At 34.3% G+C, this 13166-nt stretch overlaps 1 protein-coding gene and 2 non-coding genes across 3 annotated transcripts in view; all 3 read left to right on the top strand.

Moving 5' to 3' along the window:
* The window catches only part of LOC118275998 (monocarboxylate transporter 10), a 111315-nt gene that overhangs the window by 60926 nt on the left and 37223 nt on the right, over nt 1-13166 (top strand). The window lies entirely within an intron of this gene.
* On the top strand, nt 3385-3456 carry Trnag-ucc (transfer RNA glycine (anticodon UCC)). The gene has a single exon. It is a non-coding gene; the product is annotated as a tRNA-Gly (tRNA).
* On the top strand, nt 6934-7005 carry Trnag-ucc (transfer RNA glycine (anticodon UCC)). The gene has a single exon. It is a non-coding gene; the product is annotated as a tRNA-Gly (tRNA).

Here is a 13166-nt window from a genome sequence, read left to right on the forward strand (position 1 = left end):
TATTATTAATCACATAAAGAAAATTTTACATTGATAGAGTTTACTCTGATTCGTTAATAAAATGTGGTACCTAAAGAAAATTCTACTTACTAAGAAGAATCTTTCCCGACGTCAAAAACAACAAACAAAAAATTAAACAACATTTATAAAAAAAAAATAAACAGAAATTACAATTCAAAATCTATGCAAACATATTTCACTGGTACACACCAGTCGTGTCTATACTGAACATGCGTGTAAATTATATTTACATTGAAATTCAAAACACCTGCAATCCAATTCACTAACAACAATAGTCTCAAATGGCAATGCTTTTCAGCTGAAAACTGAAAAATGGTAACAAAGCAAACGAATAAATTGTCAGTCGGACACTGGACAGCTACAGTTTGTTTATTTTCGGTCGAACAGTAAATATAAACTAAGTATAATGCCCTTTTTCAATGACGCGTGTCAAAACGATCGCCAAGGGTGTAGTTTGCACAAAAAACTTCATATAGTTTATTACGTTCGGTATTCACTTATTCGCTTTTTCCGCAGTTTTGCTCGTTTTAATACAAAACTTATACATTTTCTTGTCGTTTATCTGTCTACTATTTATTAAAAGAAAAAAAATCCAACTTAGTCGCGGGTTACCGGCTCCGTCTCGAAAAGCAAGAGTAGGAACGGGATAGTTTTTAATCAGTAAGAGTCTGACGCTCCTTCTCCTCTCGCCTCGCCCAAGGCGGCACAAGGAAGTGGATGACGTTCCCATTTAAAAAAAAAACAGTTTCAAAAGAATTCAGAGAAAGGTTTATTTACATGACATTTATGTTGTATGTATTATGATTCGTGTTTTCTTACAAAAAGTTCATTCACAAAGAATATTTTTAAGCTCTAACTCTGAAATTTTCAAACTTCATAAAGTTAGGTATATGAAAGGCCACCTTTGTCTCGCCGCTCGATTTATAGAAGCCATTACTTGCAAATATGAATGAATCTGTCTGCAGTTCGTATTGTTTTTCAAAACACTCGCACATTTCACGATTTACTATGACTATCATCGAACTTTTCTTTGATAAACAAAGGTAATAAAAATGCTATATGACAATGGCGTCCCTAAAAACTACTAGAAATACTTTTATAAGAACCATCACAATAAGATATTATTACAACGTCCAATACTTGTTTATAAAAGTGATTTTATGTTTAAACTCACAACTATCTTTGGTGTAAGTACACGCAATTTGTAATGTGAATTTTCTAAAGATATTATTTTGCAAAAGCGGTATTACATGCCGTAATGTGCACCTCTGTCTACATCTTCGGGGATAAAAGGCGTGACGATCTGTGTGTGTGTCTAAAGATATGAGACATTATTGTCCAATGTATACTTAAATCACATCAATCGTAATTACCAGCAATTCCAAAAATCGAACCGTCTTCGGACATTCTTTTATACATCACCATCTGTTAAAATATTTCTGTGATCACCAAAACTACACAGACTAACAGGTCTACATGCACACGTCACTCACGACACAAAATCCTAGATGTGGTCATAACACATTATGAATAAGCTTTAACTTCTGAATATAATATTAAGGACTTGTTTCACAATGTCTGGATAGCCGCTATGTATCAGATAACTTTGAATTAAGAACGTAATTTGTATGTACTATCTGTCACATAAGTTTATCGGGCACTTATATGAAGGTGGTGAAACAGGGGCTAAATATATTAACGTAACTTATGAGTTAGTTTCTAACAAATCCTAATTGGAACTGAATCCTGCGATTTGCACGTGGGTGTCTGTCTGCGAACTTTACTGTTTTTGCTGAACGACTAATTAATGTTATCTTATTATTATTGTGAGGTATTAGTATCCTCTTGAGAGCTGATTTTATTTTTAATAATAAATTGATGTGCTTAACTACCACGACATTCGCCCACGTGCTACATAATCCGATCGGTCGAACGAAGGATGATGTTTACAAAATAGAGCGCATCATGGGTTATCAAATAAACAGAAAAATATTTTTTAAACCTAAATTTTGTATTGTTAATAAAAATCTGACTTTTACCTGTATTAAGAATTTTAACTGACTTTAAAAATAAAATAAGCGACTTTCAATTTGTTGGGTGCCAATTCTTTTAAAAGCTTTAATTGTAGTATAAAAATACGTATTAATGAATGCAGTAAGTAATTAAATAAATATAAATCACGAGGTGATGTGAAATCTGATAATAATTGTCAACGTCCTTTGCAAAGTACGTTTAAAATTAACTTAAAACGTAAATAACACACGAAGTTCCAAGATATTCGCGAGTCATAATTAAAATTAAGTAAGTAAACGTGTAGTGGCTCTTTGCTTGCATATAAATGATCTGATAAACTCATTATTGCAATCATTGGAGACTGGGACACGGCATTAATTGATCGTTCGTTTAAATACACGTACTGGACCCAGACAGACAATGAAACTCCTTGAATGAAAGTAAATTGTATTAATAATTGGAACCTCCTTGGTCGGTCACGTTTTGTCCATTTCTTTATAATTCCATTGATTAAATGTAATGGTCTGTTTATTTTGAGGAGATATTGTTTGGTAGTGTTACATCATCATACCAAATACTCTCAATATGTCACGCCACTTTTTTCCCGAATCAATTGGGAGAGATCCACACAACAAACATTACGCTTAGTTCTTTATCTAATAGGCATGATGACGGGGTATAAAAATGAGAATTATGTTTAGTCAGTCAGTTAGGTAATGAAAAAAAATATAAGACACGTATATTTTTTATTTTAGATAACAATACTTAGATAAAACGAAACAAAGTTTAGGAACAAATACGTCATTGCTACGTATAAAATGTACCTAGCAGTGACGTCACGAGATATTTCAAATCGATGTATCTACGAAAGTATTTGTTGCCGTAAGAAAATAGAAAATAACTGTCTCATATTTTAAAATAATCTTCAAGACATAAAAAATTATCATCTTTGCTATTGTGAATATTGTGATGTTTAATTAATTTAACAGGTATTAGTTAAAAATTGTACTTATACTATACTGAATACCGATCTTAATTATAAGAGTGATGACGCCTATAGATACTTACCACTTTTGGTAACACTAAGTTTCATTTCATTCAAACACTTACTTTTTTTCATCTTCCATTTAATTCTTACTGGTGAACGATTTCTTGTTTGCATTCAGAGTTCCGTAATTTCGTGCATAAGGACCAATGTGAAAGTAAATCGTATTATTACCATATTAGAGTTCAAGATTGGGTGCAGATCGTCGTTTACTTTAATAGCGTTTGAAAGTACCATCTAACGGATGAGTCACAATAGATAGTTGAAGTTGAAACAGACTGCACAAATAAGGCAATACTTCAGCTGCGTTGGTGGTGTAATGGTCAGCATAGTTGCCTTCCAAGCAGTTGATCCGGGTTCGATTCCCGGCCAACGCACATTTTTGTTTATCATTTTTTCACATTTTTCAAGGTTTTACAAAAAAAATAGTATTAGATATATTGTTCTGAAATTATAGCACAATTTAAACAACATGTTAATTTGCAAGACCATTTCCTTTCATGGAAGCTTTCAGTTTGTAGGTATCCAGAATATTTCATAAGCGTTTCTCCTTGTAAACATTGGTATTTTTTTAAGAAATATTTTAATCGAGTTTAGGGCATTTTCAGTGCCAATAAAATTTGTTCAATACGATGCGGAAGCGAATAAAAAGCAAGATTAATACAATAATTAACAAATATTTTTATCGAACGCACCAAACGTGGCGGTACTTACATCGGGAACTTATTACCAAAGGCCGATGTTATGGTATGTCCCAATCTTACGATCGTAAACACGAATATTATTAGTCGTAAAAATATTCCAATATCCACAATATGTTCAACACGCAGTATTTTTTATGACCAAAACAAATATGGAAAGAAGTGTTCGCAAGAAATATGTTTGGTTTTTATGTCGATTTTTGATAATTTTCTCTCAAAATTTGGATCAAGAAGTACTTGAACAAAAATCACCCGTTTTTCAAGAGCTATTTCATTTTTAATCACATGAATTATTTTTAAAAACAGCTTACTCACGGCTAGAATTTCAACACTGCTTTTTACTGACTATCGAAGTCACGCAGAACCTATAATTTACTAGCTATCGACACCAAAACCCACAAAAAGTATCAAAAAATATTTAAAAACTGCTATAAAATAATATACAAGTAGGTATCTATATAACCGGCTATAAATCATAGAATAATTGATTCCTAGCGCCATTCATCGGGTCGATCATTGAAACTTTATTGGGCGTGATAATAAAATGCGTCCCGCGGGCGCAGTGACGAGTTCGATGAACTTTCCTCCACTATCACTTATCCATTCCCTCCGTTACAGGATACCGTTAAGATATTTGTTATGCGTTTACTTCAGCCTAATGGCACTACTGTCGAATTTCCCTGATCTGCTAAAAAGGGTCTCGAATGAACTTCGACTGTTTACCAAAACGATGCAAACAACTTTGGTACTTATGGTAAATAAAATTGCCTTCGTTTTATAATTGCTATCAAGCCGGGTAAAACATATAATTTTACCTTACATAAACAAGCATCATAAAGTCATAATAAAAATGAGTAATACTTAAGTAAAGTAGTCGCATTTTGTGTCTCCGCCTTTCGAGACCTGGTTTGGAATACCAAGACACACATGTGCCAATTTTGTTCAAGTTTTAAAAACTAGTTTACATAAGATAAGACGAATGTCAAACCAAAATAATTACACACGTCTTCGTGAATATCTTTGCTTATGAATTAAAAAATCTGTATCAAACAAATGAATGGGTATAATTTATGATAAGTAGCTTTATAAAACTCGTGTGATATAAAAATCTTTAAGTATTATGGTGTGTTTATTAATTTTATAGTTCAATACTTTTTAACCATGCATATGATTGCCATAAAGTATACCGTATGGGGAAACCTTTAATGATTAAGCTACAACATTACAGCTCTTCTATGATCAAGGAACATGGAGCTGTTCATACAGAATTTAATACATATTTGATTAATTTAATTATTTATTTGGATTGAAAATTTCATTTTCGGTTTTCGTTGAAATATTTTGTAGTTTTATGTTTCTGTGTTCATTTACGGCGCATTCCAATAAACTACCGATCGGTAAATTTGCTTACGAGCCGTAGAATTTTGACATAAGCTCCATACAAAATGTGTCAAAATTCTACGGCTCGTAGGCACATCTACCGATCCGTAGTTTATTGGAATGCGCCGTTAAATCATATGAGTGATCTCCATACTGTATAAGCGTTTAACAAGTTCAACTGTCAAACATTTCACATTTCTTCACACATCAACGTCAATGTTCGTTACGCAGTTATTTGACACTTTAAAATGTTACCCGTCAAAAATATGCGCTACACTAAACTGCGATAATAAGAATAATTAGTTAAGTATGAAAGGTGTCATTGATGTTCATCTGTCTTATTTAATGGACAACTAACAATAACATGGACAACTTTAATAATATCAAATGTTATTTTCCTTATAAGTACTAGCTACTACAATCTAAAGAATCGATCTATTAATAAATTAGATAAAGAAATATAGGAAGACTCCAATTTCCAGTACACACTTTCCCACTTATGGAGTGGACTGCATTATGTAATCTTTGCTGATGATTGTTGATAAAGCGAAAGATCGTAACAATTGGCGTTGCATTGTCTCTACCTAACCCCATGAGAGACAGGTGTGAGATTATATATGTATGTAAATTTCCATTAGTTTTCATCGTGTCAGAAAGCAAAGACTGCTTAAAGTATGGCAATAATAATACATAACTTCCTTTACTCCAGTGCCGAAGTAGATTTGACTGTATAGTTGGCGCCGTGGCTGGGCAACTGGCTGCCGTGTAACGTGTAGCGGGCTCAATTCCCGGACGGAGCAACTCTTTACGTGATCCATAAATTGTTTTCATTTTCATATTGTATGTTTATAAACGCATCCACGACACAGAGGAAAATCCTAGTATGCAAAACACAGGTGCACTCACTGCTCTCTGAATCTTATAATCCGATAGGTGGACAATCCAACACGGCCATAAAGAAGAGGAACAAAACCAAAGGCTTTACGTACTTCCCGAGAGTCGTGGTAAAAATACCACCGAATTCCCAGACTCATACTAAATGGCAATTAGGGTTAAAAAACCTAGTCGCGTGTTGCTTGATCCTTTCAAAGCCGAGTACGACTGCGGACCGACCAACTAGAATAGAACACTAAAGGTTAATTGGAATGGTTTGAAATTCTAACATTTCTTTTAAATCAGAAACTATGTTATTTTTTAATTATTAGGTAAGTTTTTATTAGAAGTTGTCTATCAAACTACCCGTTAATCGAAATGTCATAAATGAGGGAAGAACAAGAGATGTTGGATTCTCGACTAGTGTAAATAAATTATGATATCAATTTGAATCCCATTAATGACTGGATACTTAATGCACTTGTGCTTACCTATAAGAGTTTGGTACACTAGTATTCATAATAATTATTCATAAACGCAGCGTGTGTATTGTATCAATGGTTGGTGAGCCAAATAAATAAAATAAAATAATTGACGATAAATAACCACCACAGTAAGATAGATACTTTGCCTACCACTTCGATACGAGGCGTGATGTTTTCAAATATCTATTTGCTATGTGGTTCAATAAAATAATATATGCAATTCCAAATCCAAACCGCAAATACAATTAGTTATTACATAACGTTTTTGATTACAAACACATTGTGTGTGTAGTAACAAACGTCCCATAAAACGGAACATTATGGAAGCGATTACGTCGCTAATGTATTGAAACAACTGTTCAAACAAAAACACGGACAAACGAATCTATTACACTTTTAAATAGATCCAACTACTGCGTTGGTGGTGTAATGGTCAGCATAGTTGCCTTCCAAGCAGTTGATCCGGGTTCGATTCCCGGCCAACGCATATTTTTGATAAATATTCCTAGTGCACCCGTGCATTCTTGCAACTTTTGTGCTTTAGGTTGGTACGTATTTTCTCATATTTTACCCATTTTATGCAAGTTAATTTCCTTGCACCGCGAGCATGAATGACGGGAAATTGAAGTTTTTCAAGTATGAAGAGAACGTTTTCAGCAATCAAGTCAAAAAAGGAGAAAATGCGAAATATATCTATTTCGTTCTTAATGGAGTACGTATAAACGGGTGGACGCCGCGCTTTGAAACTTAGAGACAACTCTTTAGAAATAAAAAAAGCAATGCAGGAGAGCATCGGACGGTGAAATCGGAGGATTGCATCTCCAACTCTCGATTTCCAAACAAACTTCTAATAAGAAAAGTTGCAGTGAAATAAGATTATTAGTATATTTCCTGACGCCTCGCTTCTCATTATTTGCTTCGCTTCGTAGAGCCGTAACAAAAGGAAATCATATTGGAAAAAGGAAAATTCAACAAGGAACAAAGGGATATTAGAAAAAGGTCGGGATAGTTACAGATGAGAGAGCAAATTACAGATAGTAAGAATAAGTTACGTTTCATAAGTAGATCTAAGTAATTTAGCTTTCCGAGATCATTGAGCTGAATAAGCATTTTATCGGGGAAAATTATCGCGCTAGTAGGACAAAGGATAAAAAATATAGAACATGGACACGCTCAGTAAAAAATCTTGTTTACCAGTTTGTACATTTTATCAGCGATCGTGTAACAGGTCAATCAATCAGTCTATTAAACGAGCTGAGTAAAAAGTATATCTAACGGCTGTCAGAATTAACACAAAAAAATTAAGAATGAACTGTTACATTTAGAGCATTGAAGTGTGTTCGGATATACCAGATAACATGATAACGTCTTAATGGAGTTGGACTACTTGACAGACGGATTAAACACGCAACGAGAGGGCAACAGGGTAACTCCTGCCACCTGCCACCATTATAAGTTGACGCTTCATTGTGGCGCTCTTGGTCAGCTAACTGACTGACGGTACGATGTAATCTATTTTACCAATAGGTACAATCTTTTGTCAAATACTTAATGAACTAGGAATATAGGTAAGTTGTTTGTGACACATTTTAATTTGTATCAAATACCATTTTTTTGCCAGAGTTTACTTTGCCATTGTGTGTGTACTATGATTCTATGATGGTTCTCAACTCTGAATCAATAGAATAATTCTTAATGTGAATGTTAAAACTATTTAGGGCCTATTCTTCAATCAACAGATACAGGCAGTTTTTGTATGGAAAATCTGTCAAAAATTCAACATTATTCCTCCGATAACGTTATCTGGTGATGGAAAATCGATTCTTAGAGTAAATAAAATAAAGTAGGTACATTTTTAAGGATTTATATTAAATCTCGAAAAATATTTTGATCTAGTTTAATAACATGTCTTATCTTCCACCATATTGTTTTGGCATGAACATTGAACACACATAAACTTAGTTCGCAGTTTTATCGCAGCTCAAGATAAATTGGGTGCTAAACAAAACCGTAACGGACCTGACAGTCTGATACGGTTGCTCCACAATTAAGAAAGGTTTTCGAAAGTGAATGTTACAAGTGTATTTTTATACAGGGCGTCGTTTTGAAGCCGATAAACATTCAAGGAGGTAACTCGGCTGTCGATTCTCAGTTCAAATCAAAAAAAATGGAGGGCAATATTTTTTTTATTTTGTAAAATACGGAATTCCTTAGTGACAACTACGCCTATCACATTTCGAACGTTATGTAACTAGAAACCATTTTTTGACGGATTATTCTGAAATACTGCCAAGTTTAAATAATTTATTATAGCCGTGTTTTTACCTATTGAACAGAAACCTTATTTTAAATCGAACATTTATGACTACTGTGACATGCCCCCGAGTTTTGTTGTGGTTTCAAAACTACACCCTGTATGTATTGGAACCGGCTACTTTCGTGCTAACCTTTGCATGTTATTATTGACACCGCTCACGTGCCACTGTCGTACTTACAGGTGTTGGTTTAAAGAGATACAGCCCTTATCATTATAATAAATAGCGACCTTTTTCCATTGATTACATAATATTATCGACCGATAATGAGTTTAATGTTTGGTCCAATATTGCGATATTGGAAATTAAAGCTTTCTGATTGATTTAACTTGTTTTTTTATGGTTTTAAATTAAAACTAGGACTTGAATTCAGAAGTGATGTCTTATCTATCATCTTATTATCGATTCAAGAAATAACCTATTTTAAAAATATTATAAAACTGTGTTTAAAAAAACTATTATTGGTCAAACGTACTGACAAGTTACCCACCCACTGATAGGTTAGAAGTCGGGATCCCATCATCAGATCCTGACCTAGTGATTATGGGACCACCTGCGAGGTTACCCTTTCAAACAAAAAAAATTTAAACCGATTCAGCCGTCTTCGAATGATTGGAACATTCATAAAAACGTTACCATTTTTTTAATTAGGTACTTACCTAATTTTACTTTTAGATAATTCGCAGGCCTTTTTTCTGAGGAATACTAGATTATGTCATACACTATACATACCTAAATTAGAAAATCTCATCTAAGTCTTTGACTGCCAATAGAAAACTTTGAAGGCAAATCATCCGCTAACGTCGGTCACCTGTGACCATTCACGGCGTTCAATGTGTTAAGGCAAATATGTAAGTACAAAACAAAAGTAAAAAATTAAACATTCGGAAACGTAAACCTCAAACCGACTCTAGTTGTATCTAGACTTCATCTCAGTATGTACTGCAAATTATGACCGAGTAGGTGTCACTTTATGACGCACAAATAAAAAGGGACGTCTATAACTGTTAAGAAAGCAATAAAAACTTGACTTACTGGAGTTATTGAAGCCACAAAAATAAATAGCTACTGGTGACTTTTTTTAATTTAACTTTGGACTTCGAATTTATATTACGATTAGGTACTCTTTCTTCTTTTTTCTAATTTCGATGTTTCTGAAGCTATAATCTGCTATGACTTTACATATTGTAATGTTATTATAATGCTATATCTTCATACTAGTGCATACGTGATACCACCACAGATGGGGCCCAGTAGGGTTGATGCCGACCAGAGCTGCGGACTGCCTATTTGGGTTAACAAAACTCCAGCTCGCAAAGCAGGAGTAGGAACGGAGTGCTATTTAGTCAGTATGAGTCTGACACTCCGTTTCGCCTCGCCCAAGGCTAGAGAAGTCATGAATTGATTGGATCATTTTTCCCTATTAAAAAATCTACTAGTGCATACATAATCAAATATAGGTATGTTGGTATAAATAAGGTGAATTCCGACCTTGCATACGTGATTTTAATCAACAAAGTCGAAAAGAATCCAGTTTGTTAATCACAACAGTGCGTGCCAAAATAAAAATGTTTATTTTGATGGTTAAGAAGACGATAAGGAAAATAATTAAGACGTGGTATGACATAAACTGATATTAAAATCAATTAAGGTATACCCTCGAGAAACCTCAGTGATGACAAATCGATTAATCATCCGACATCAGCAGTAATCTTGTACAAATAAGGCGGCGGAGGATAATCAGAAATATAAACAATAAATTTCACAAGAAATGTCCCATTATAAATCATAAGTGATCCTTGACATGGATGCTGTGTGAAGATGGATCGTAACATAACATGCACTTGATAGCACTCGAGATATATTCAATTAAGTTTAGGCGTTGTCTTACAAAGTAAACAGAACATCGTACGACAAAAACAAAAGCTAGTAAAGAGAAAACATCGTTCTGTCAACATTCTTTTAAAGCTATTAGAGCCACTTCAACTGTCTACTGAAATAAGTAAATAACGCACCTATATGAACACATTATTTTTAGCCACAAATCTGCAAACATTCCATCAGCTGGTTGTCTATAAACAACATTTATAATTCTATCAGCTTAACTGGATTTCGGTATACCCAAACATGCTTTAATTATAGCCAAAAAAATCATTCAAGCAATGTTTTAGAATCAGCAATACGTTAAAAGTGCCAATAACAAAACCACAGTGTAAATTCTACCCTTGATACATGTTTTATTCATGTATTTTTTATTAAACATGAATCATTTTAGCGCCTCCGAGCCGAATACAATCAAAGCGGTTCGATGTAAAAAATGTCCTCACAGATACACACGTTTTAAATTATGGTCAACGTGTCTCATAGCTATTATGTTTTTATGATTGAGAAAATAATTAAAATCAGAATTCAGAAAGGAACAGCCTTTCCGCGCTAATTACCATGTTATATTACCGTCAAGTTTCCTTTGAATGATTAATCAAAGACCCAGGCATACTGTTGCACACTGAATAAAATTAGACTGTGGTTCAATGTTGACGTTGCTTTACACGGTTTTGAACTTTTGACACCGCGGCGTTTCGCTTCATTACGTGTCATCAATCTTGCCGAGCGAACACGTCGCACATCGTGATGCGACACCGCGATAGCTATTTGTGTTACCTATAATCAACCAACTTTCATACTATGGTACCACATATACAACATACCCAGAACACCGATAAGATAGTCCACGAAAATATAAATGAACGAATATTAAGGTCAAACTCACAAATTGTAGGAAGCCAGGATAGTAAGTCTGCCACTATATCATAACATGCTTATCTGTGTCTAACTTTCTTCCACAAGCTATAAGTACTAATCAGTAAAGTTATGAGGAAAGAAACATTGTTGTAATAATCATTCGTTTCCAAATTAATCAGAAGCGTAATACATCAGTCACTGAGGGTTTTTATTTTAGTCAAAAAAGATGTAAAACAAGATAGCTATAAATCCGACAGTGTACACACTACACAATGTGTTGATTGTGTGCGTCACCGAAGACGCGTGTATTTGGCAATAAGATTAATTGTCTCCGTTTGTATACATTGTAAGATGCCCCTTCAGTGAATTATGATAAGGCTGCAGAAACAATATTTTATATCCAGGACGTTTACTTTTCCCCTAAAATATGGAGTCACATATTTTATTCAATAAATGCACTTAAAAATGCATAAATTTGAAAGGCACGCAGTCAGACGTTTCGAAAAATACGATTCAAATCCAATGCTGCATCTTGCAAATTTTAATCTCGCAGAGAACGGTAGAGGATGACTAAAAGGAACGAATTGTAGCTAGTTTTTATTGTATGTGAAAAGAAAATATCTGTAATTTATTAGAAAAAACATTAATTTTAGCAAAATGATCAAAGTTCCAACGTTTCGAGAGGAGGAACGGAATCAATTTCTCTCGTAAGACTTATTGAGAAGTTGTTTTTCTGTTCATGTTCCGGTATATGAAAAACAAGGCTGAAGCTTATAAATCATTTCTTTTTCCACGTATAAGGATCATAATACGTGGGCTGTGTATGTGCACTTGTACGTCAACACGTGTATTAGAACCAAACACGATAGGAAAAAGGAGCTCTTTAATAATAATGCTGACCTCGCGACATGAAAACAACAACAGAAGAGCAAGCCGTGGTGCGGAAAGCTTAACAAATAGAAACTGAGATACTAGCACAGCTATAAATCTTATGTAAGCAAGACCTGGGCTTAGTAAAAAAGATGTACGAATTTATACAACCTAGTGCTTACTCTTTGGACGTTAGTACTATCGACTGCCACAACTTGAGACCCGAACAAATAACATAAGATCATCGGTAGCATCTAATTAATATGTAGGTACTTAGTTGGTTGACTAGTACGACTAAGTTTTAAAAGTGGCATGGTCACTGACTGGAATCATTGGAACTTGAGACGGGATATATCATCACGGATGAACTGAACATCACACTACCCCGAATCCGATTGAATAAACATCCCGTTCATCACATCTCATTCCCAACAAGAAACGGGTAGTCCTTTTAAATTAACCAATTAACGGCGCCTGCACTTCTGCAAACAATATTGCTCCGGCCCATAAGAATTCTCCCGGCGCACCCTGATATTAATCGTACTCTTCCGCCTGTCCGCTACTGCACAGAATTTAAAAAACCCACTCATTAATAAAAGTCAGTGGCGATGCTTGTGGACTGTTCCCAAATTAGTTTCTTTATCTTAACTCAATGTACAGTCTGTTTGCACGTCACGAAGTCCTTAAAAGTGTGCTTCATCTACTCTATCTTAAATTATAA

This window comes from Spodoptera frugiperda, chromosome 31, assembly GCF_023101765.2.
Source record: "Spodoptera frugiperda isolate SF20-4 chromosome 31, AGI-APGP_CSIRO_Sfru_2.0, whole genome shotgun sequence".
Classification (NCBI taxonomy): Eukaryota; Metazoa; Arthropoda; class Insecta; order Lepidoptera; family Noctuidae; genus Spodoptera; species Spodoptera frugiperda.